Below are 22054 nucleotides of genomic sequence, written 5' to 3'. Positions count from 1 at the left end.
TTATCCCGCCTTAAAGTGAAAATAAACCTGCAGTGGGTTTATTGTGCAACTTTCCATCTGGGGAATGTAAGCTCTTGTAAGCTGACTTTGTTATGATCCCTATTATTTCTTGTTGATTTATAAGGAGGGTATTGGAAAGAACACAGTACCATCCTTTTGTAGTGACAGCATTCCTCTCTTTTGTAGAGCCAGTGAAGCAGTTCACCCCAATCTGTGGTACATAAACCAGGATACAGAGTAGGATAAATGCCAGGTATTTTGCTTTGAACATAGATAAGATGTCAGGTTTAAAGTTAAATATGAAAATCAAGAAATATAAAATAAAATTATCAATGCACTTCCATTGAAGTAATAAAGTTTAGGGCTTTTATTTTAGGTTTTTATTACAGTGGAACTGCGCTCTCACAGTAATTGCTGTAGAGGGAAACTTGTTTTATTTATAACATTACAGGTTCATTTTTGTCCCTCATGGAACTGAGAGGTTGAAACAACTACAATATCCTAATCACCCAAAATCAACATGATGCTACAGAGAAGACAAAGCAATGCTATAAACCCAAGACAGCACATCAGCAAAGCCAATAGCGCACTTTGCCTTGTGACCATGTACTACTGAAAAGGGAAAAAAATTCTTTACCAGGTCATACTCTACAAATGTTCTCTCTGTCATTAGTACGTGCTTGAAAAAGTAGTTCTAGTCCCTAAATAACATAAGCTTACTCACTCTCATGCTGAATGTCTGTGCCTTTTCTTGAGTTGGCAGTCGTCATCTTTATTAGTTAATTTTTGCTCTGAATTTGGAGCTCACTAATCTTTTCCTTCATAGAAGGGTAATTAGTAAAAATAAGTATTAAAATATCTTTTATTTTTTATAAAAGATAAAAAATATTTTTAAAAGATTTTTTAAGTAGCTCTGGTTGTTTCTGATAATAATTTTTGTGTTTTGTTATCTTCCAAAGGACTTATTAAAAACCTTTGTGACATTTTCCAGCCATAGGTTTTGCTATTTCTGATCATATAAATCCATTAACTTGAATATTAAGTTGCTCATCTGGCTTCTCTTTTTCTTCTCATCTCCTTTCTCCAATCTACCTGTCCTAATGACCATCTCTCTGACTTAGCAGAAAGAAATAACACTCCTAAAGTTCTAACTCATCTAACATAAATATATGCAAAGACATTAAAGACTAAATTTTTAAAGGAGCTAAAGAAACTGGAAAAGATACAAGAAAGAACAATAATAAGATTTATTGGTTGAAAAACAGGACCTATGAGGACAGATAGAGTCAGCATAATTTGTTCTAGAGAAGAGGAGGCTCAGGTGAGACCAACTGTCATAAAGTATATGAATGGTGAATCTAAGGTAGAAAAGGAAGTGTTATTTTTCATTTTCTCCAAAGATAAAAGGAAGAAAAACTCAACTACCTGATCAATCTTTAAAAATTGGATGGACAAGTCTTAGACTGAAGACAGCTTTTTTTTCTTTTTTTCCCCTAGAAGCAACTGTCTAAACAGGTCCTTGAGGATCTTTCTTTCCCTAGGTGGCCTGGTTAGCTTTGTCTCACTTTTAGCTTTGTGTCACAATTATGGTTATAGTTAAAATTTCTTGTCTAGACACATCCAGCATACTCATAGAATTAGAACATGTAAAGGATATGTTTAAAATATAGTTTTACACATGCATCTATCATATCCTTCTAATGATCCTACAATAAAGCCCATAATATACCCAGAGTTAATGTATGTTAAATCAGCCACTACAAACTAGTCACACTTAATTTGATGTCACCAGAGATTGTCCTATTTCTATCATGTCAAAGTAGAAATATTGCTTCAGATGAAATCCTCTTTGTACAAAAATGTATAATGAATAGACCTTATGTAACCACTAGTATTTCTGATAAACAGGTGCTAAGTACACAAAGTATATTAGTTAAGTTTTCTGATTTTGTGAAATTATGAAGCACTATGAAATGGCCACTTTTGTTCCCTCTTGGTACCTCCAAACTAATTTTCTTTTCTTAAATAAGGAAAATAAATCTGAATTTAAATTAGTGGAAGGACTGATAATATTATGATATCTTTTTATTTTTATTAAATGCCACTAATTAGTCACATGTGCCCTAAAACTAAAGTATAATCATTGCCGAAGAAGAGTATATCAAGAACCACTGAAGACTCCTATGACCACCAGTGGTACCAATAATTTTATTGAGAAGACAGGCTGAGTCCCAGGTTTTGTTAGCTCTCATTCTAAGCCTAGCCCAGAAAACAGAAACAGATGAATGATATAGCGAAGACATGGAGGAAAAATAAATGTTAATTATGACAGTATAACAGGAATAACTTAAATTTCAACACATGATTTAAGACTTTCATTATATATAAGAACATGAAAATGCCCATTATAGTATAAACTATTTTGACTATAACTGCTATGTTCATAGATTAAAAAAAAAAAAAACCAACAATAAGCTAAAAATACCTCCTATGGATTCAAGGTACAGGCAATAAATTTTAACTTATAAACCGTCATAACATTTTCTACAATCTTCATAAAAGATAATTTGGCAGGCAAGTCATTTTCAGTTTGCATAAATGCTGATTATCTAGGCTGTCAAATACTTTCTTTTTCATATTAAAATTGATTTTTCTGCCTTTCTGAATTACAACTTGCCAAAAGCATGAAGTGTTAAAGTTATAAAACTTTTTAAATATGATATAAACTTTATATTAAAGATATAAACGTTTTAATGTGATAGAATCTATCACACCTAACCTTAAAACTCAATATTCAGCTAACATAAAAATCTTTGTTTTGATATTAAGAGCAAACGAAACAAAGAAGCAAAACAATATGTACATAGGTTTTCCATAAAACAGTAGTTTACCAACAAAAATATAACAGTTATCTTTAGAAATAAAAATTTGAATATTATAAAGTGCAGGGTAATCTCCCTAGATAAAGAAGGGTAGCATGTCTTTATCCTTGATAATATAATAATTTGAAGAATAAATTTAAGAACATATATTTCTAGAAATTTTCTCTAATTGTGTAAAGAGAGTTTTAAATTTCCTTGTCTCCATGAATATTTTAAACAAGATTTTCAATGGTTATCAATGACTATACCCAAACTACAAAATATACAATAATCTATTCATATTACCCTTAGTTCAGCACCAAAGAGAGTCTATCAGTTTAGCCTGAATAAAATAAAAACACTAAGGAAAGATACAAATGACTGGACAGAGTCTATGCAACACACATCATAGGAGGAAAAAGATGAGAGTCATTTTTTATTTGGTGAGAATTGGGGGGATTGACATAGGAATTTATTGTTTCTAAAAATATTATTAAGCATTTGTTTCTCTTTCCTTTACACAGCTTCAAGAACTAGCAATACAAATGCCTTCTTGAAAAAGATGACATTTTCAGACTGTTTTTCTTTCCCTAAGATTGTGTTACTTTGACCTAACTTTCAGCCCTAGGTCTTTCCATGTGAATTAATGAGCACTCTTTATGGATTTTTCTTTTTATGGTATGAAAAAAATAATTTAGCGCAGCATCTGTTTAAAGAAAACGTTCTGGTTTGGAACGTCACAGAAATATTTCAAACATTTGGAAACTGACCTTAAATTAGACTAGTAATGGGACTATATATATATATATGTTATGTATATAGCTAAGAATGCCTATCATTTATTTTTGTATGTGAATTAATATTAATTTCAACCTCTTGCTCTGCAGCCACTCATTTCATTCTTTAGTTGTTTATACATGCTGATATTTTTGTCCCAAGTCATTAAGAATCTGTATTTATAGAATGCTGAACATCTGGATTAAAAAATAAAATATGTAGTCAGTTATCAAAATATTTAATCATTGGAGCATTCAAATGACAGACTGTATATTTTACATTTCATTAGCTGGTATGTCAGTGAGTTCTGTGTTTTCACATATATAGATAGAGTCAGTCATTATTCAAAGCTCAGAAGGAAATATTACCCCATGAAAAAATTGGAAAGACAGAATGCTCCCAGAAAATCCTACACACATTATCAAGTTTTCATTTCTTTTCAACTAAATTAAAGTTGTTACAAGCTCTTTTCAAATATTTAATTCTATATTCCTCACTCGCTTTTAGTTTAGTAGTGATACAAATAGGCAGAAGATAAACTAGGCAAAAGGTTGAATATTAATAGAAAGAAGAGAACAACAAAGGGGATGAGCCATGCACAAATAAGAAAGAGAAGGGACTTCATAGGCATTCAATATCTTCTAAAGGTCCTTGGGAGAACATATTTGCCAAATACAATTGTTAATATCTCTAATACACAAAGAGCTACTTAAAAAAAATAAGAAAGGCTAGGTGCAGTGTCTCACACCTGTAATCTCCGCACTTTGTGAGGCTGAGGTGGGCGGATCACAAGGTCAGGAGATCAAGACCATCCTGGCTAACACGGTGAAACCCTATCTCTCCTAAAAATACAAAAAATTAGCAGGTTTTGTGGTGCACACCTGTAATCCCAGCTACTCGAGAGACTGAGGTAGGAGAATCACTTGAACCCAGGAGGCAAAAGTTGCAATGAGCCGAGATGGCGCCACTGCTCTCCAGCCTGGGCGACAGAGAGAGACTTGGTCTGAAAAAATAAAATAAGAGCAAGAAAAACAATTCTACAGGGAAGGAAATTGGCAAAGAGCATATAAAGGAAATTTATATAAAAAAATGAAATGTCGAATAAACATATTAAAAATATATAATACTTAATCCCCAAAAGGATAAGGAGATAGAAATTAAAACAATGGGATGTCAATTTTTTATTGATGATAATGTGGGATTGATGGTTCCACACTATCAGCAAAGGTACTGAGCTGAGAAAGAGTAGAGAAAATGTTACAAACTTTTAAGAAGACACTTTCTTTCAAAATGATTTTATCACTGAAAGTCAGCAGTGTCACCTCTTGTACTTTGCCCCACATTCACGTACAAAATTTTCACTGCATTTTAGGAGTGAAAAGTTGGGAGAAAACCTAGTAATTCTTCACTGGGGTAATTATATAACAACCTTTAAATATATAAGAGCCTTTAAAAAGACTACTGATATTTTTACTGCCATGTAAAATAAGCAAAAACTGTATAGAAGATTATATGTCATTTTGTATGTAATATAATGATACTATATATCTAATATGTACATTTTATGTGATGTATTTTAAAATCAATATGTATTTTATAAAATAATATTTTTATTTTAAATAACATACCATTTTAAATAGACATTGAATTTGTATGTGTATAGGAAAAAAGTTAAGTGGCTACACAAGAGAATGTTAACAATGATTCAATTATTACTTTTAGGCAGAAGTGAGAAGGTAGAGAAAAGAGCTAAAGTCTTTAAAACATTAAATATTTACAAATAAATATAACAATAAAAACAATAGATGTGTGAACAGGTAGTTCACATACAAAATACAAAGATTCAAAAAATACCAAAATTATTATCTCACTAAAAACTCTGTTGATAAAGTTCTGAAAGAATATACACAATACACATTTTTTTTTTTTTTTTTTACATGGAGTCTTGTTTTGTCGCCCAGGCTGGAGCGGAGTGGTGCAAGCTCGGCTCACTGCAACCTCTGCCTCCTGGGTTCAAGCCGTTCTCCTACCTCAGCCTCCTGAGTAGCTGGGATTACAGGCACTTGCCACCATGGCCAGCTTAATTTTGTGCTTTTAGTAGAGACGGGGTTTTGCCACGTTGGCCAGGCTGGTCTCAAACTCCTGACGCCAGGTGATCCGCCCGCCTTGGCCTCCCAAAGTGCTGGGATTACAGGTGTGAGCCACTGCGCCTGGCCTACACACCAAATTTTTAACAGTAATCCAGTGATCAGAACAGGAAGTAAGAAGTGGAAGTAACAATCTAGAAGCAGGGAACTTTGACGCTTTATTTCACAGGCTTCTTTACTAAATAATTATGCCTATTATATTTTTATAACTTAAAATATTTTATCAAACATTTGAAGAAAAGATAACCCTAACTTTATTGAAATTTTTCTAGAGAAAAGGCAAGAAAAATAGCTTTCTTTGTTTTAAATGGTATATAATATTGATATGAACCAAAGATTGAAATCTAAAAAATGAAGCTAAAAAGCAACCTTACTTATGTTATTAATGGGGAATTCTTAAATAAAATGCCATTACAAAATTCTTAATCTAAAACCCCTGAGTTCTAGTATTTACATAGGAAATGCATTTCATATATTGTACAACTTATCACTAGTGGTCTAGGGACGCATTTGTTAAGAAATTACATGAACATTTCTGCAACAGAAGATAAAATAATGATACAAAGGAGACTGAATAAATATAATAAAGAGTCTAATATCATCTCAGATCAGGTTTTAAACTCACCTGAGTTTTTGTATCAAAGTCACAAAAAGGCCGGGCATGGTGGCTCTTGCCTGTTCCAGCACTTTGGGAAGCTGTAGCGGGCAGATCACGAGGTCAGGAATTCAAGACCAGCCTGGCCAACATGGTGAAACTCCGTCTTTATTAAAAATATATTTTAAAAAATTAATTAAAAATAGCTAGGTATGGTGCACACCTGTAATCCCAGCTACTCAGAAGGCTGAGACAGGAGAATTGCTTGAACTCAGGAGGTGGAGGTTGCAATGAGCCAAAATCACACCACTGCACTCCAGCCTGGGCAACAAACCAAGTCTCCATCTCAGAAAAAAAAAAAAAAAAAAATTACAGTCATGAAAAACCTGGATTTTCAAAGACTGTGGGAAAGGGATTATATATTTTGGTGGCAAACAGACACCAGCAGGAGATTAAAATAATTACACAACCCAACCAAGTGGGCCTTAGTAGGGGTCTACAAAGACAGCTCAGTGTTAGGAAACCTATTAGTATAATTTGTCTTATTAGTAAAGTGAGAAGTGCGAGCATGTTACCATTTCTATAAAATGATATTATAAAGTGATAAATATTCTTGATAAATTTTCCAATTTTGTCCACTGAAGTGGACAATTTTTACATGATAAAAAAATATATCTATCTCATCCTAAAAGGCCAGAATACTGCTTAGTAGGTAAACACTAAAGACATTCCTGATAAAGTCAGGTATAGACAAGGATGTCTAATATTATCTTACATTTCAGACAGATAGATAGATGAATACATACATACTAGCTAATATAGTTAGAAAAGAGAATTCAGAGGAGGAAAATTGGAAAGAAGGAAGTAAAAATGTCACTATTTGCTGATGATATGTGATTGTATTCTTGAAAGCCCCAAGAAAATTAACAAAAACGACTTTAAACAAAATAATTTAGTAAGGTAACAGGGTACAAAATGAATGTACAGATGTCAAAACATACATTACATATATATACATATATATATGTATATATATACATATGTATATACACAAATACATATATAAGATAATATATACATGTATTAAAAATTTTTGAAACTAGTAAATGATGTGGAGATATCCAAAAAATATCATAGAAAGTTTAACAGGCCTAACTATATATGAAAATTTGGTATGTGATAAAGTTGTACTTCAAATCAATAGGGGAAAGCAGATTTGCAGAGCAAATTTGGCTGGGAAACTGGATAGTTATCAAAAAAAAATTAATACCTACTTCATCCCATAATTCTTATATAGAAAGAGCTCTTAGAAATTGATTGTTTTTAAAAGATCAATGACTATTATTTAAATGGTCCAAAAACTTCAAAAGACATTCCAGAGGAAGTGAAATAAACATTAATTTTCGGGGGATATAGATTTTACAAAAGCCACAAAGTTTACTAAAACCTATTAAAAATGATAAGGAAACAAACCAGGTTTCTGAATGTAAAAACTCAAATTTATTAGGTTATCTAACAATCATTAAATGGAAATTCTATATGATTTTTGTAACTTTTTAAATAAGTTAACAAAATAAACATTTCTTGTGAAAAAATTAAATACATTCAAAAAGGCATTTGGTGCATTAGAAAATTCAACCTACCAGGTGTACTGATATATAAAGATGTGATTTTAACCAATGTGCTCTTGGAACAGAAATAAACAGAAGTGACTAGAAAGATAAAAATGAATTTAAGTTGGATTAAAATTCTAAATCTAAAAAATAAATCATAAAGGAAAGTTGAAAACAGTGTAAGTATTAACTTGTTCTGAGAATAGGGAAGCTCTTCCTAAACATAAAAGCAAATAGAGTTTCTAAAAGAAAAAATGTTTAAGTTAAGAAACATAATTTTATCTTTACATTTGTTCATATATTAAAAGAAGATTGCTACCATGCTGAATAGTTAGGTTAAGAAAAATAAATAAATAAATATAAATAAGATAGCATCTAATTTTCAAAAGGTAAAATATAACAAGCGTTCTCATATACTACTGGTAAGAGTGTAAATGATATATCCTCTCTGAAGGGTAGCAAAAAAGTATGGACCTGTAATCCAGCAATGACACTTCTAAAAATTGATAAAAAATAATGAGATAAAGATTTTAAATAGTGTATATGGATATAGTTGTTATAAAGTTGTTTGATAACAGCAACAACTTGGAAACACTAAAACCTAAATACTTAAGAATAAAATGACGTTTAAAGAAACCGTAGTATATCTACATGAACTATTGAGAAAGTATTTCAAGTAAAATTATAGGAAAAAAATAAGAACATTTCCCTCACAAATGTGTTTACAATATAATATTAAACTATACAAATGAGCCAAAAACTATATATATAAATATGGGTCATATATACATAGATCCTATTTTTACTAAAAAAGAAAAAAAAAAAACCATGTATAAGAAAAAGACTACAAGGAAGTACTTCAGAGTATTAGTACTGCTTAACTCTATACAGTATGATAACTCCACAAACTAATAATTTTAATTTTCTTCCTTTGACAAGCCTGTATTTTCTAAATATTGTGCAACACGTACATATTATCCTTGTGATTTAAAATTCCTATTAAAAGAGAAAATAGAATTTATAACCAAGATAATATAATTATTTCTTTTATTAAAAAATAGCACAGTCCTTATTAGAAATTATACTATGACTTCTTAAAATTTACTCTATAAACTAATCAACCAACTAATAATTTCTAACACTTGACTTTTCAACACCTTTAACTATGAGATTCTTTTTAAAGCATTTAGAAAGCCTCATTGACCATTTTATGCACCTATTAGGGAAATTGCTAAAATATTCACTTAAGTATATCATTTACATTTTTATGAAACTATTTGAAAAACCAGCCTTTAAAGTTGAGAATTGGGTGCAATTTGTTCATTTTAATTTAATATGTTCCCACTTAGTTATAGGTAGACAATCAGTGTTAAGAGTAACAGATTTGAAACAAACACACTGAACATGAAACATTTTCTGACAGCTGTACACGTACATTGAATGTGTAGCCCCTGAAGCAGTTCATGATGAAAGCATGTCCTACGAAAGGCAGTTTCAAAGTCTGCATCTCACTGACTCTACAACCGAAGGTCAGAATTATCATATTCTTATAAAGTAGATAGATGTCAAAACAGAATAATTATAAATAGCTCTTTTAATAAGCCACAAACAATAATTTCCTATTTCTTTCATAAAGCTTCCTCCAAAATATGAAAGAAAATATTTATATCTCTTGTACCAATAGGATTCCCTCTTAATTCATCAGCAAATTAGATCTTAAAAGAAAAATTTTACAATGTTGACACAATAAAAATTAATGCCATACTCATTTCCTGCTAATTATGTCTCTTCTAGAATTATCAGGACTATCTGGTCTTTAAGAAAATGCAGAAAGGAAGGCTAACGGGCAAAATTTTGAACTTTTTCTATGTGTCTCACTCAAGATATGGAAAATACTCAGGGACTATTTTTTCCTTATGTAAATGTTGGAAATGTTGAGTCCAGTCCTCCCACAAAACACACATTTTCTCCCTTGAAAACAGACACATTAAGAAGTTGCGCTCACTTCTTCAAGTGACATGCAGTACTTTAACTTTCAGTACCCCATTCTGCAGGACACTGGAGAGACCGATGGAAGGGTGTTGAACACATATATACAGAATGTCTTTTTCATCAACATTCATAATAATCTTGAAGATAATCAGACTCAAAAACAGTAGCTAGGCATACTATTGAGCGTATCCCTGAGAACTATTTTTAAACCTCCTTCCTGTCTCATTCTTGAAACTCTCTTCAATCATGGTTTTTACAGAATATTGCTGTTTTCTAGGATTTTAGACAGAATCTCTAATAAGCCACCTCTTTGAGTTGTGCATGGCAGAAACTGGGACCACCTTGGGAGTTGGATATCGTTTCAGAATTAAATGGGATGGGGTCTGACTGGGAAGCCGAGGCATTCATTGTTGCCAAGAGTCACGAATACCTAGAAATAATCTCTCTCCAGAGAGGTTCAAACCACTGGCTATGAGAGAGCCTCGCGGAAGGTACAATACAACTTCTCAGTCTCAGGAGTGGTGAGTCTCCAGTCCTCAGTGACCCCCAAGCTCTTCCTCACGGAGTCCAGATATCCATATACCTCTCAGAGGTACCCAGAGATCAAGTGGTCACTGCTCACATGGAAGGCGCAAATTAAGTCACACCGTCTTAACTTCATCTAAACCTCCTTTCTGATGTAGACATGCTAGGAAGTTACATTCACTTCTTCACATCAGCACTGTGAAGTAATACCCTAAGCTTTTCAGAGAGTTGGATCCCAGAGCAATCTGTGCCCTACCACCCCCCCCACCATTCCCTGAACAGGTTTCGTGTAACCTTTGTGCAAGCTGACAAAAATAAAAAACAAAGCTGCAGTAAGTTCTTCATCCTTACTTAGATTAAAATGCCTTCAAAAGAGTTCAGGCAAGATGAGCCTAGAAGGCCGCTAGGAGGTTATCCCTCTATCTTCCTCAGAAGTTTTACACATCTGGAGCAAGTGGTTCTAATGTTCAGATTCCTCAAGTACAGAGTCCCAGATTCCTGCAGTCTAAACCTTCCTGGGTCTCTGCATCTCCATGTTATTGTCGAAGAAGGAACCACAGAACTCTGGGTGCTCCTGAAAAGATCCTAATCCCTCCCTTCCCAACAGCCACTGCCTTACCCTCATGATCTGGCTTGGAAATCTTAGGACTGATCTCATGATGCCCTTTCCCCCTGCCTGTCTCAGACCCCACCAGAAGCCCAGTATCACCAGGGTATCCCTCAACCCTTGGACTGTGATCCCTATATGGTTCTATGAATTATGAGTTAACAACCCAAATCACCACTGACTACTCTCTTTCGCTGTTTTATTTTTCTCCACCACATCTATGGCCACATAAATAACTACTTTACCTATTGACTTGCTGGTCGCCCCTCCTCAGGACACAAGTGTAAACTCCATGAAAGCAAGAATTTCTGTTTTGTTCACAGTTATATCCTATGTACAATATATTGTAGATGCAAATATGTATGTTTGTGAATAAATGAATGCACATACACCCATATTGTATCAATATAGTGATAATTAAATGAGAAGTCTGATTCTCTGAGTTATTTTAAATTACCTTTTGAAATGTATTTGTTTTCTACTTCATACAGAACAACTTCCACATGGAGAATCTAGCATACATTGCTTGGTGGGAAAGAAGGTGCTTCTCAGAAAATTACTTTTCTAATTAAGTTTGGTTCAGTTTACCGCTAAGATTAGCCTGCACACATTAACTGACAGGAGGCAAAGCCAGGTGATCTAGAAAAGACAGAAAGATTGCCAGGGGAAACAAAGTCTAGCTTGAACTTTTACTGCTTCATAATCTCACCACAGATACCTAAAGCTTTTGTTTAGTAAAAACAGACTTCATGTAATGTGTGGGTCACTTTCGTGCAAAATTAATGTTATACATTACCCAGTATCATTCTCAATTATGTATTTATCAAATTCTAAAGATAAACTATGTTAATGTCCACAAAGCACCAGAAAACATCAGGGCTTAATAAACAAGAGCTAATGTTACTTAGTACTTACATTAATTATCATCATTGGACCAGCCAATGAGAGAACATGAAAAGGGCCGCTGTCCCCTCTGCAAGTGCCATTAGCAAACATCCCTTTCCATCCTATTCTCCCAGCACTCATTGCCCTCTGACTCATCCTACAGGCACATATTCCATCCCAGGTTTCTTCTCCACTACGGGCCAGGACCCTCCTGCTGTCCCCCTGTCACCAAGGTTTGCTCTTCCCCACATGCCAACTAATGGGGCATGTATTTTATGACTTAGTCATCTAACCCCCAAATGCTCCACCTTAAGAAAATATATGTAACTAAACTGGTGTGTTTAATATCTGACATCCTAGCTATTTCCCTCAAATGTGTAGTGGCTTCTTTATGATAATTTTAGAAGGGAAAGGGTTTGTGAGTATGAGAGTACTTTTGAATGTGTGTGAGTACCTAGATATACACTGTGGTAGGCCAGAAGTATTGAGCAGCTTTTCTGTCCATCTCAGATAACAGAGCATAGAGGGCTGGACTTTTTAAGAGATTAGAAAGCCGTAAGTATTGACTACATATGTGATTTGAAACATTTTGGCAAATCCACTGAACTTAATGTGAAAGCAAGAAACAGAAAATGTGCCTTAGTATCAGAGCAGTGGGAGAAAAAATTGATTGTAGGGGATAATACTTAGTTCTAGTCATCAAATTATGCAACTTAAAAATAAGTCAGAAATATGGCATAAAATAGGAACAAAGGAAACTTACAACCAATACCTCTTTTGGCACATAGCCATTGAGAAATTTTCCAAGAAAGGCTGTGGTGGTGGCAGGAAGCCCTTGCAGCAAGACCTCTGATATTTAAATGTAGCTCTGAGCTGCTTCAAATCAATCTATCAGAAACGTTAAACCTCTTTTGAAACATATTTATGGTTGGATGCCCCTCAATTGAGAAAGGGGAAATAGGAAGTTCCTGCATGCATGCTTATTTTACTTACATGTGTTTCGTTTGTACAAGGTGATAGAAGAGAGCAGCCCTAAATGCTGCTGCTTGTCAGGGTACATAACTAGCCAACCCTGAGCCCTTCCTTCCTTTTCCCCATCACTTTTATATGTTTTGCAGAAAGGTTCATAAAGCAATATATCTGCCTTCTGGAAGGCTGAGCTTGGTTACTTTCCTATGCTGTCAAATAATAAGGTAGTTGGCAGTGTGGTGTCTAAATTTTGAAAGCCTCCTGCTCCAACTTTAGGATTTGAAACAGCAGCAAGATACAGGGCACTAGGCACTGGTTCATATGTTTAAGGTATAAGGTTATTGTCTTTGGATTAGATTTGGTGACTCCTTTGAGAATGGGGGAAGATGCCAATGACAACCCAGGACGAAGGCTGCAGTGAAGAGCAAAGCATGGGAGCCTTTCAAGCCAGAATTCCTGCAGGTTGATGACAAAATCTTCATTGGATTCTGTTTTAACTTATAGTAAGTGTAACAGTCAGGTCTCAGCTGAGTGAAGTAATCAGCCCCCTATGCAGTGTCATCAGAGAGGTACAAAAACACTGTACAATCCATCACAGGGTGACCCTTCTAGCCTACCACAGTACATGTTTAGGTACCTAGACACATTCCAAAATATTCCCACACTCCAATCCCTTCACTTTCTAAAATTTGCATAATGAATGTCACTAAAAATTTGAGGGAAATAGTTGGAACATCAGATATTAAACACATCAGTTTAGTTACATATATTTTCCCAATATGGAGCATTCTTGGGTTAACATAACTAAGCCATAAAATTTAGACCCAATTAGTTGGAATACAGGAAAGAGCAAACCTTGGATGACAGGAAGACAGCAGGAGAGCCCTCACCCAGAGAACAGAAGACTCCTGGGAGAGATGCCTATAGGATGAGTCAGGGGGCAATGAGTGCTGGGAGAACTGGATGGAAAGGGGGTCTCTGCTGACGGCACCTGCTGAGGGGAACAGTTGCCCTTTCCACCAGTTTTCTCAATGGCTGGTCTGATGATGATAATTAATATGACTACCAACAGTAACACTAGCTCTTGTTTATTAAGCCCTGATATGTTTAGGTACTTGAAGGCATTTACATATTTAACCTTTACAACAGTCCTATCGAGAGGAAATAATTTTAATTACTAATTTGTGGAGGAGGAAGCTGAAGCGGAGCTAAAATAAGTAAATTGCCCTAAGATAGACTGCTGAGATTTGAACCACAATCCTTCAAACTTCAAAGCCTGTGTTCTTAATCAGTAGTTCCTAAAGTGTAGTTCCAGACCAGCAGCATCAGTATTATATAGAAGCTAGTTAAAAATGCAAATTTCTGAACCCATCCTAGATCTATTCAATCAGAAAATTTGGGGGTGGGACCTGCATTCCATGTCTTAATCAAACCTCCAGGAATTCTGTTGCTCAAAGTTCAAGAAACATATACTGTTTTTAAGGTGCTAATATTAAGAAAGTGTTCTAAGAGTCCTTCCTAAGGGAGGGTAAGTGTGTGGGGGAAGGGCGGTAAAAGCTGAAATAATTGTCATCTGATAATTCCCTCTGAGAAAGTTCTACCAGGACAAGAAGGAAGATAAGGCTGGGAAGGAAGGATCAGACCCCAGAATGCCCTAGAGTCAGAGCAAGGCCACCTGGGTTGGAGAAGATCTATGAATGCTGAATCCTAGCAGGGGCAACGGCAAGTCCTCCTGGACCTAGAAGTAGAAATAGGTGGGAGATACAGGAAGATGATATTTTGGTTGAGCTGTCAAGAATGACTATTCTTAAGGCTCACAGCATGTTTTAATAACAAAGTCATGATCATTGAGAGGTAAATTCAACTGATTTTAAAAGGCAGCAAAAGTCACTCAAGGCACAATAATGAAAGGAAAGAATGTGAGATGAATGTAATGGTTGCTAATTCCTTTGTCATTCATCACAGTCTTCTTTACTGATCTATTGTAAAGAGTGAATTGTTTCAAGTAACATATTCTTTCTGGATTTGAGTCATGGCAACTATTAATAAAATTTTATGTCATGATTTTATTAAAACATTATTTTCATTTTTAAACAGTTTTATGGAAATATAATTAACATTAAATGAACTGCACGCTTTTAAAATATAATTTCCTGTTTTGACATAGGTAGACCTGTGAAACTATTATCATAATCAAGATAGTTCACATATTCATCACCCCCAAAACTTCCCTCAAGCCCCTCTGTAATTCTTCCCTCCAGTCCTTTTCTGCCCCATCCCATTCCAGGCAATCTTCTGCTTTCAGTCCTTGTACATCAATTTGCATTTGCTAGCACTTTGTATAAATGGAATAATTCAGTATGTACTCTCTTTTGCCTTTGTGTGTGTGTGTGTGTGTGTGTGTATGTGTGTGTGTGTGTGTGAGAAAGAGAGAGAGAGAGAGAGAGAGACAGAGACAGACAGACAGAGACAGGGTCTAACTCTGTCACCTAGGCTGGAGTGCAGTGGTTCACTTCACAACTCACTGCAGCCTCAACCTCCTGGGCTCAGATACCTCAACCTCTTAGTAGCTGGGACTACAGATGCACACCACCACACCTGGCTAATTTTTTGTAGAGACAGGTTTTTGCCATGTTGGCCAGGCTAGTCTCTACTCTCTTTCATCTAGCTTCTTTCATTCAGCATAATTATTTTGAGATTCACACATGCTATGGCATGTATCAATAGTTCATTCCTAATTACTGAATAGTATTTCATCATGTATCTATACCACACTGTAATTTATCTATTCACTTGTTGATGGATATTTAGGTTGTTTCTAGTTTTTGATTATCACAAATAAAGCTACTAAAACAGAAGCTGTCATATGGATATATATTTTATTTTTTGAATATACTTAGGAGTTGAATCCTAGATCTTACGGTAGATCTACATGTAACTTTTTTCTTAATGTCAAAGTGCCTCAAAATGGCTGTACCATTTCAAATTCACATAAAAAATGGGACTGTCAGTTTCTCCACATCCTCACCAATGCTTGGAATTATCAATCTTGTTTAATTTTAGCTATTCTAGGTAACATGTATTTTTCTGTTATTGTGGTGTTAAGTTGCATTTTCCTAATGACTGTTGAGGGTGAGCATCTTTTCATATGACACATTTCTACCTGTGCATCTTCTTTGGTGAAATGTCCATTCGAATCACTTCATTTTATTAGGTCGTTTTTATTTAGTTTGGAGAGTTCTTGATATATTCTGGAGACAAGCCCTTTATGAGACATATGATTTACAACTATTTCTCACCAGTCTATGGAATGTCTTTTGACAACGACTTTGGAAGAGCAGTAGTTTTTAATGATGATAAAGTATAATTTATCAATGTTTTATTTTATGAACTGTGCTTTTGGTTGTAACCAAGAAATCTTGACCTAACTCTTGGTCAAAAAATATTTTCTTTTATTAATAGAAATATGTTTTCTATTAATAGAAATATGTTTTCTTCTATTAATAGAAGTGTTTTAATTTCAGGTTTTCATTGATGCCTATGATTGATTCTGAGTTAATTTGTGAATATGATGCAAGAAAATGATTGAAGGTTTTTTAAAAATATGAATATTCAGTTGTTTTAGCACCATTTTCCAAGAAACTATTCCTTCTTCATTGAATTGCATTTGTATCATTGTTACAAATAAGTTGTTTATGTTTATATGCAACTGCAACTATTTCAGAACCCTCTATTCTATTTTACCAACGTTGTTTATTCCAGATCCTTTGCACTTCTATCTGAAGTTCAGAATCAGTTTATCAATTTATATCTCTCCCCATAAAAGTACATTGAAATTTTAATTGGTATTTCATTGAATCTATACACCCATTTGAGGAAATTAGTATCTTAACAATATTGAATGTTCCAATTAATGAATATGGTATGTCTCTTCATTTATTTAGTTCACTGTACAAACCTTTAACATCTTTGCTCAGTTTTTCTCCCAAAGAATGTTGTTTCTTAAATACTCTTGTAGTTAGTGTGCATTTTTAAAGATTTTTCTGACTATTTGATAGTAGTATATAGAAATAAAATTGATATTTATATATTGATCTTGGGTTCTGAACCATTGTTAAAGTCAACTATTGAATCTACAGCTTTTTATCTTATGTGTGTGTATGTAGGTTCATTTGAATTTTCCACATAGACAATCAAGTTGGATGCTTTTTAGTTATTTGGGTTTGTTTGTTTGTTTGTTTTTAATCTCATTGTGCTTTTTAGAATATCCCACACAGTGTTGAATAGAGATGGTAAAAACTGTACATTCTTATTTTGTTCTAATCTTGTAGGATAATCAGTCCTTCCCACGTAAGTATAATTGCATTCATAGGTTTTTCACAGATGCTTCTTATCAGTTCGAAAACATCCTCTTCTAGTAGTACTTTACTAAGACTTTGTGGGTTTTTTGTTTGTTTGTTTTGTTTTTATCAGAAATTGATGTCGGATTTTCTTCAAAGATTTTTCTGTGTCTATTGAGATAATCGTGGGGTTTATGTTAATTTACTAAGATACTGAATTACATTTATTGATTTTCAAATTTTAAGTCAACTTTGCATTCCCTAGATAAAATGCACTTGTTCAAAAGGTACTATCCTTTTTATATAAGGTTGAATTTGATTTGCTAAAATTTTGTTTACAAATTAGTCATCTAAGTTTATGAGGCATATATGTAGTTTACTGTTGATACATGTGCCATATTTGAGTATCAAGATATTGCTATCAGCACAGAATGATTTAGGAACATATTCTCTCTTATTCAATTTACTGGAAGAATTTGTATAGAATTTGTGTGTGTGTGTGTGTGTGTGTGTGTGTGTGTGTGTGTGTGTGTGTGTGTGAAATGTTTGGTAGACCTATGCTACTATCTGAATTTCAGTTTCCTTTGTAAAAAAGATTTTTAAATTTATTTTATATTTATACCCATGAGTTAGCTTTGGAAGTTTGTATCTTTAAAGATGTATGCCATTTTATCTAAGCTGCTGGATTTATGGTCATAAAGTTGCTAATAATATTCTCTTAGTAAATTTTTAATATTTTGATTCTATGTAATTTCAGCTTTCTCATTTTGTAACCAATATAACATATTTGCACATATTTATCAAGTACATTTGATATATTGTCAAATGCATGGAATGTATAATGACAATCCAGAGTATTCAGGATATTTGTCACCACTAGCATTTGCCATTTTTGTGATGGAGACATTTTAAGACCCCTCTTCCAGCTATTTTGAAATACATAATACATTGTTTTAACTATAGTTATCTTAGTTTGCTCTCGAACATTAGAACTTATTCTTTCTGTTTGTACCCACTAACCAACATGAGATAACCCTCTCATTAACCCACCACAGAACAATCTCCCCTGCCTTTGGTAACTATCATTCAACTCTCTACCTCCATGAGATTGACATTTTTAGCTTCCACATGTAAGTGTGAACATGTGATTATTTCTCTTTCCGTGCTTGGCTCGTTTCACTTAATGTCCTTCAGTTCTATCCATGTGTCTGGAAAAATAGTATTTCATGTTATATCTGAAAATTATTTTATTATGTACAGATACCACATTTTCTTTATCCATTCATTCATTAGCTGTAAATTCATGAATTTATTTTTGGGTTCTTTATTCTGTTCTATTGGTCTGTGTGTTTGTTTTTATATCAATAGCATGATATTTTGTTTACCATAACTTTTTAGTTTATTTTGAAGTCAGTGTGATGCTTTTGGCTTTGTTCTTTTTGCTCAGGATTGCTTTGAGTATTCAGACTCCTTTTTTATTCCATACAAATTTTAGAATTTTTAAAAATTTCTGTGATAAATGTTACTTGTATTTTGAAAGAAATTGCAGTAAGTCTGTAGATTGCTTTGGATAGAAGCATTGTTTTAGCAATATTCTTCTGATCCATGAACATTGAATATCTTTTCATTTGTTTGCATCCACTGCCATTTCTTTCATCAGTATTTTTCTTGTAGAGGTCTTTACCTCCTTAAATTTATTCCTAGACAGGTTTTCTGTGGGGGAGAGTAGGTATTGTAAATGGAATTAAAATCTTGATTTTTTTTCAATTAGCTCATTGTTGATGTATGGAAACACTACTGATTTTTATATGTTGATTTTGTATTCTGCAATTTATCAGATCCAAAAGCTTTTTGGTATAATCTTTATGTTTACTAAGATCATATCTGCAAAGAGGGATAATTTGACTTTCTTATATCCAATTTGGTTGCCTTTTCTTTCTTTCCCTTGACTAGCTGCTCTGGCTATGGCTTCAAGTACTACATCAAATAGGAGTAGTGAAAATGGGCATTATTGTCTTGTTCCAATTTTTAGAAAAAAGACTTTCAGCTTCTCCCAATTCATTTTAATTTTACCTATGTGTTTGTTATATATAGGCTTTATTATGTTGAGACATATTCCAAGCCTAGTTAGTTGAGATTTTAATCATGAATGGATTTTATCAAATGCTTTTTCTGCGTCTCTTGAGATAGTCATAAGGTTTTTGTCCTTTATTCTGCTTACATGATGTATCACATTTATGCATCTGGTTATGCTGAACCATCCCTACATCTCTGGAAGAAATCTCACTTGATCATGGGGCATTATCTTTTGCATGTGCTGTTGGATTTGGTTTGTTACCATTTTATTGAATATTTTGGCATCTATGTTCTTCAGGGATATTGACCTGTAGTTTTCTTTCTTCTATTGCGTCCTTGTCTGGTTTTGGCATCAGGGTAATGTTGGCTTCAGGAATGAACAGAAGAGAATTTCATCCTCTTCATTTTTTGGAATAGTTTGAGAATAGGTTTTTCTCAGAATATGGTAGTAAAGCCATCAAGTCCTGGGTGTTTCTTTGTTGGGAGACTTTTTATTACTCAACCTATCTCATCACTCACTATTGGTCTATTTAGGTTTTCTGTTTCTTCCTGATTAAATCTTGGTAAGTCATATGTTTCCATGAGTTTATCCATTCCTCCTAGGTTTTCAGTATGTTAACAAACAGTTTTTCATAAAAGTCTTTGGTCATCTTTTGTTATTTCTGTAGTATCAGTTGTAATGTTTCCTTATTCATTTCTGATTTATGTGTGTCTTCTCTTTTTTCATGGTTGGTCTAGATAATGGTTTATCTATTTTGTTCATCTTTTCAAAAAGCCAACTTTTTTTCCCCATTTATATTCTGTGCGGATTTTTTTTAGCCTCTAATTTGTTTAGTCCATTCTAATTTTAATTACTTCTTTGTGCTCATTTTGGGCTTGTTTTTCTTCTTCCATAAATGGCATTATTAGGTTATTTAAAATCTTTCTACTTTTCTGATACAGGTGGTTATTGCTTTAAATGACCCTAAGGTGCTCCTTTTGCTCCATTCCCATGGGTTTTGGTATGTTGTGTTTTCATTTAATTTGTTTTGAAATTTGTTTTGATATCTAATTTCTTCATTTACCCAGTGGTCAGATAAGAGCTTATTGTTTAATTTTCATCTATTTGTACATTTTCTGCAGTTGTCTTATTAATTTCTAGTTTTATTTCATTGTGGTCAGAGAATCTACTTGGTATAATTTTGAATTTTAAAAATTTGTTGAGACTTGCTTTGTAGCCTAACATATGATCTATCCCAAAGAATGTTCCATATGCTGATGAAAAAAATATGTGTATTCTGCAGCTATTGGATAAAATATTCTGTTAATGTCTGTTAGGTCCATTTGGTCTAATGTGCAGTTTATATCCAATGTGTCCTTGTTGATTTTCTGTCTAGATGATGTCCAATGCTGAGAGTGATTTGTTGAATTCTCTAGCAATTATTGCATTGGTCTATATATCTCCAGATAGACTCCAATGCAATAATTTTCTAGAATACCCAAAAATTGACTATTTGGTTATTCTGTAGTATTCCGTATGTAGGCATTCTTCATTCCTTTTTATTCTCTTTGGATTTTATGTTTGTGTGTATGTGACAGGGGTTATTTCAAAAGATCTGTCTTCAAGTTCTGAAATGTTTTTTCTACCTGATGTAGTCTATGGTTGAAGCTATTAACTGTATTTTTATTTCACTCATTGAATTCTTTTATTCTAGCATTCATTTGGTTCTTTTTATATAACACCTATCTCTTTAATGAATTTCTGATCATATTCTGAATTGCTTTTCTGATTTATTTGTATTGTTTATCTGGGTTCTCTTGCATCTCACTCAACTTCTTTAATATCATTACTTTAAATTCTTCTTCAAGTATTTCACAAATTTCTTTTTCATTGGAATCTGTTACTGTTGAATTGTTGTATTTCTTTAAGTGTTATATTTCCTTGCTTTTTCATGTTTTCTAATGTCCTTAGAGATCTGCACATCTGGTAAGATCATTACTTCTTCCAGTTTTTTGGATTGCTTTCAGAGAGGAATTCCTTTGTGTGAAGCTGTATTTATCGGTAGGAAATTTTAGCTTTAATTCTGGGTACATGCAGTAGTCTAGTCTCCATATGATTTCTTTAGCTATGAACAGCTTAAGAGGTACAACTTCCTCAGTGGTTTGGGATGCAGTTATTAGTGGAGGCTGTGGTGAGGCTTTGTTAGGAATGGGGATGCTAGATGGGCCAGTCCTCACGCCCCAGTAGTAGCAGCAGTGTGGCAAATGTTCCTGTCCTTGGGCCCCTGGGCAGTTTACACAGGCACTGGTAATAGTGGATTTAAGTGGGCGAATTCTGGCACCACTCAGCAGCTTGCTCGGGTGCTAGCAGAAGTAACAATTGTCTCAGCAGTTGAGTAGGTCCTCACACCCCTGGGTGGCATGGGCAGTGGCAGTAGCAGTAATGAAAAAACCCTCAAGTTCCAAGGTAGAACACTCTAGTGTTAATGGTTATAGTAATGAGCTGGGTAAGCCAATCCTCAGATCCCCAACATGAGTGTTGGCAGTGGTGGCAGGCTGGGTGACACTAGCCATGGTATTCAGGGTGGGGCAATCCCTATACCTCTAGATGGCCTGCTTTATCTACAGTGGCAGATGTTCTGAGCCGGTTGCTAGGCCCTTGGTGGTACATATGCACACTTGGGGCAA

General features: G+C 34.0%; 1 protein-coding gene across 1 annotated transcript in view; it reads left to right on the top strand.

Moving 5' to 3' along the window:
- Positions 1-22054, top strand: part of VWC2L (von Willebrand factor C domain containing 2 like) — a 171294-nt gene that overhangs the window by 23513 nt on the left and 125727 nt on the right. The gene's annotated exons all lie outside the window — the stretch shown is intronic.

Source organism: Saimiri boliviensis, chromosome 5 (assembly GCF_048565385.1).
Source record: "Saimiri boliviensis isolate mSaiBol1 chromosome 5, mSaiBol1.pri, whole genome shotgun sequence".
In the NCBI taxonomy this organism is placed as follows: domain Eukaryota; kingdom Metazoa; phylum Chordata; class Mammalia; order Primates; family Cebidae; genus Saimiri; species Saimiri boliviensis.
The sequence above is the reverse complement of the archived record's forward strand: the minus strand, read 5'-3'. Positions and strand labels throughout refer to the sequence as shown.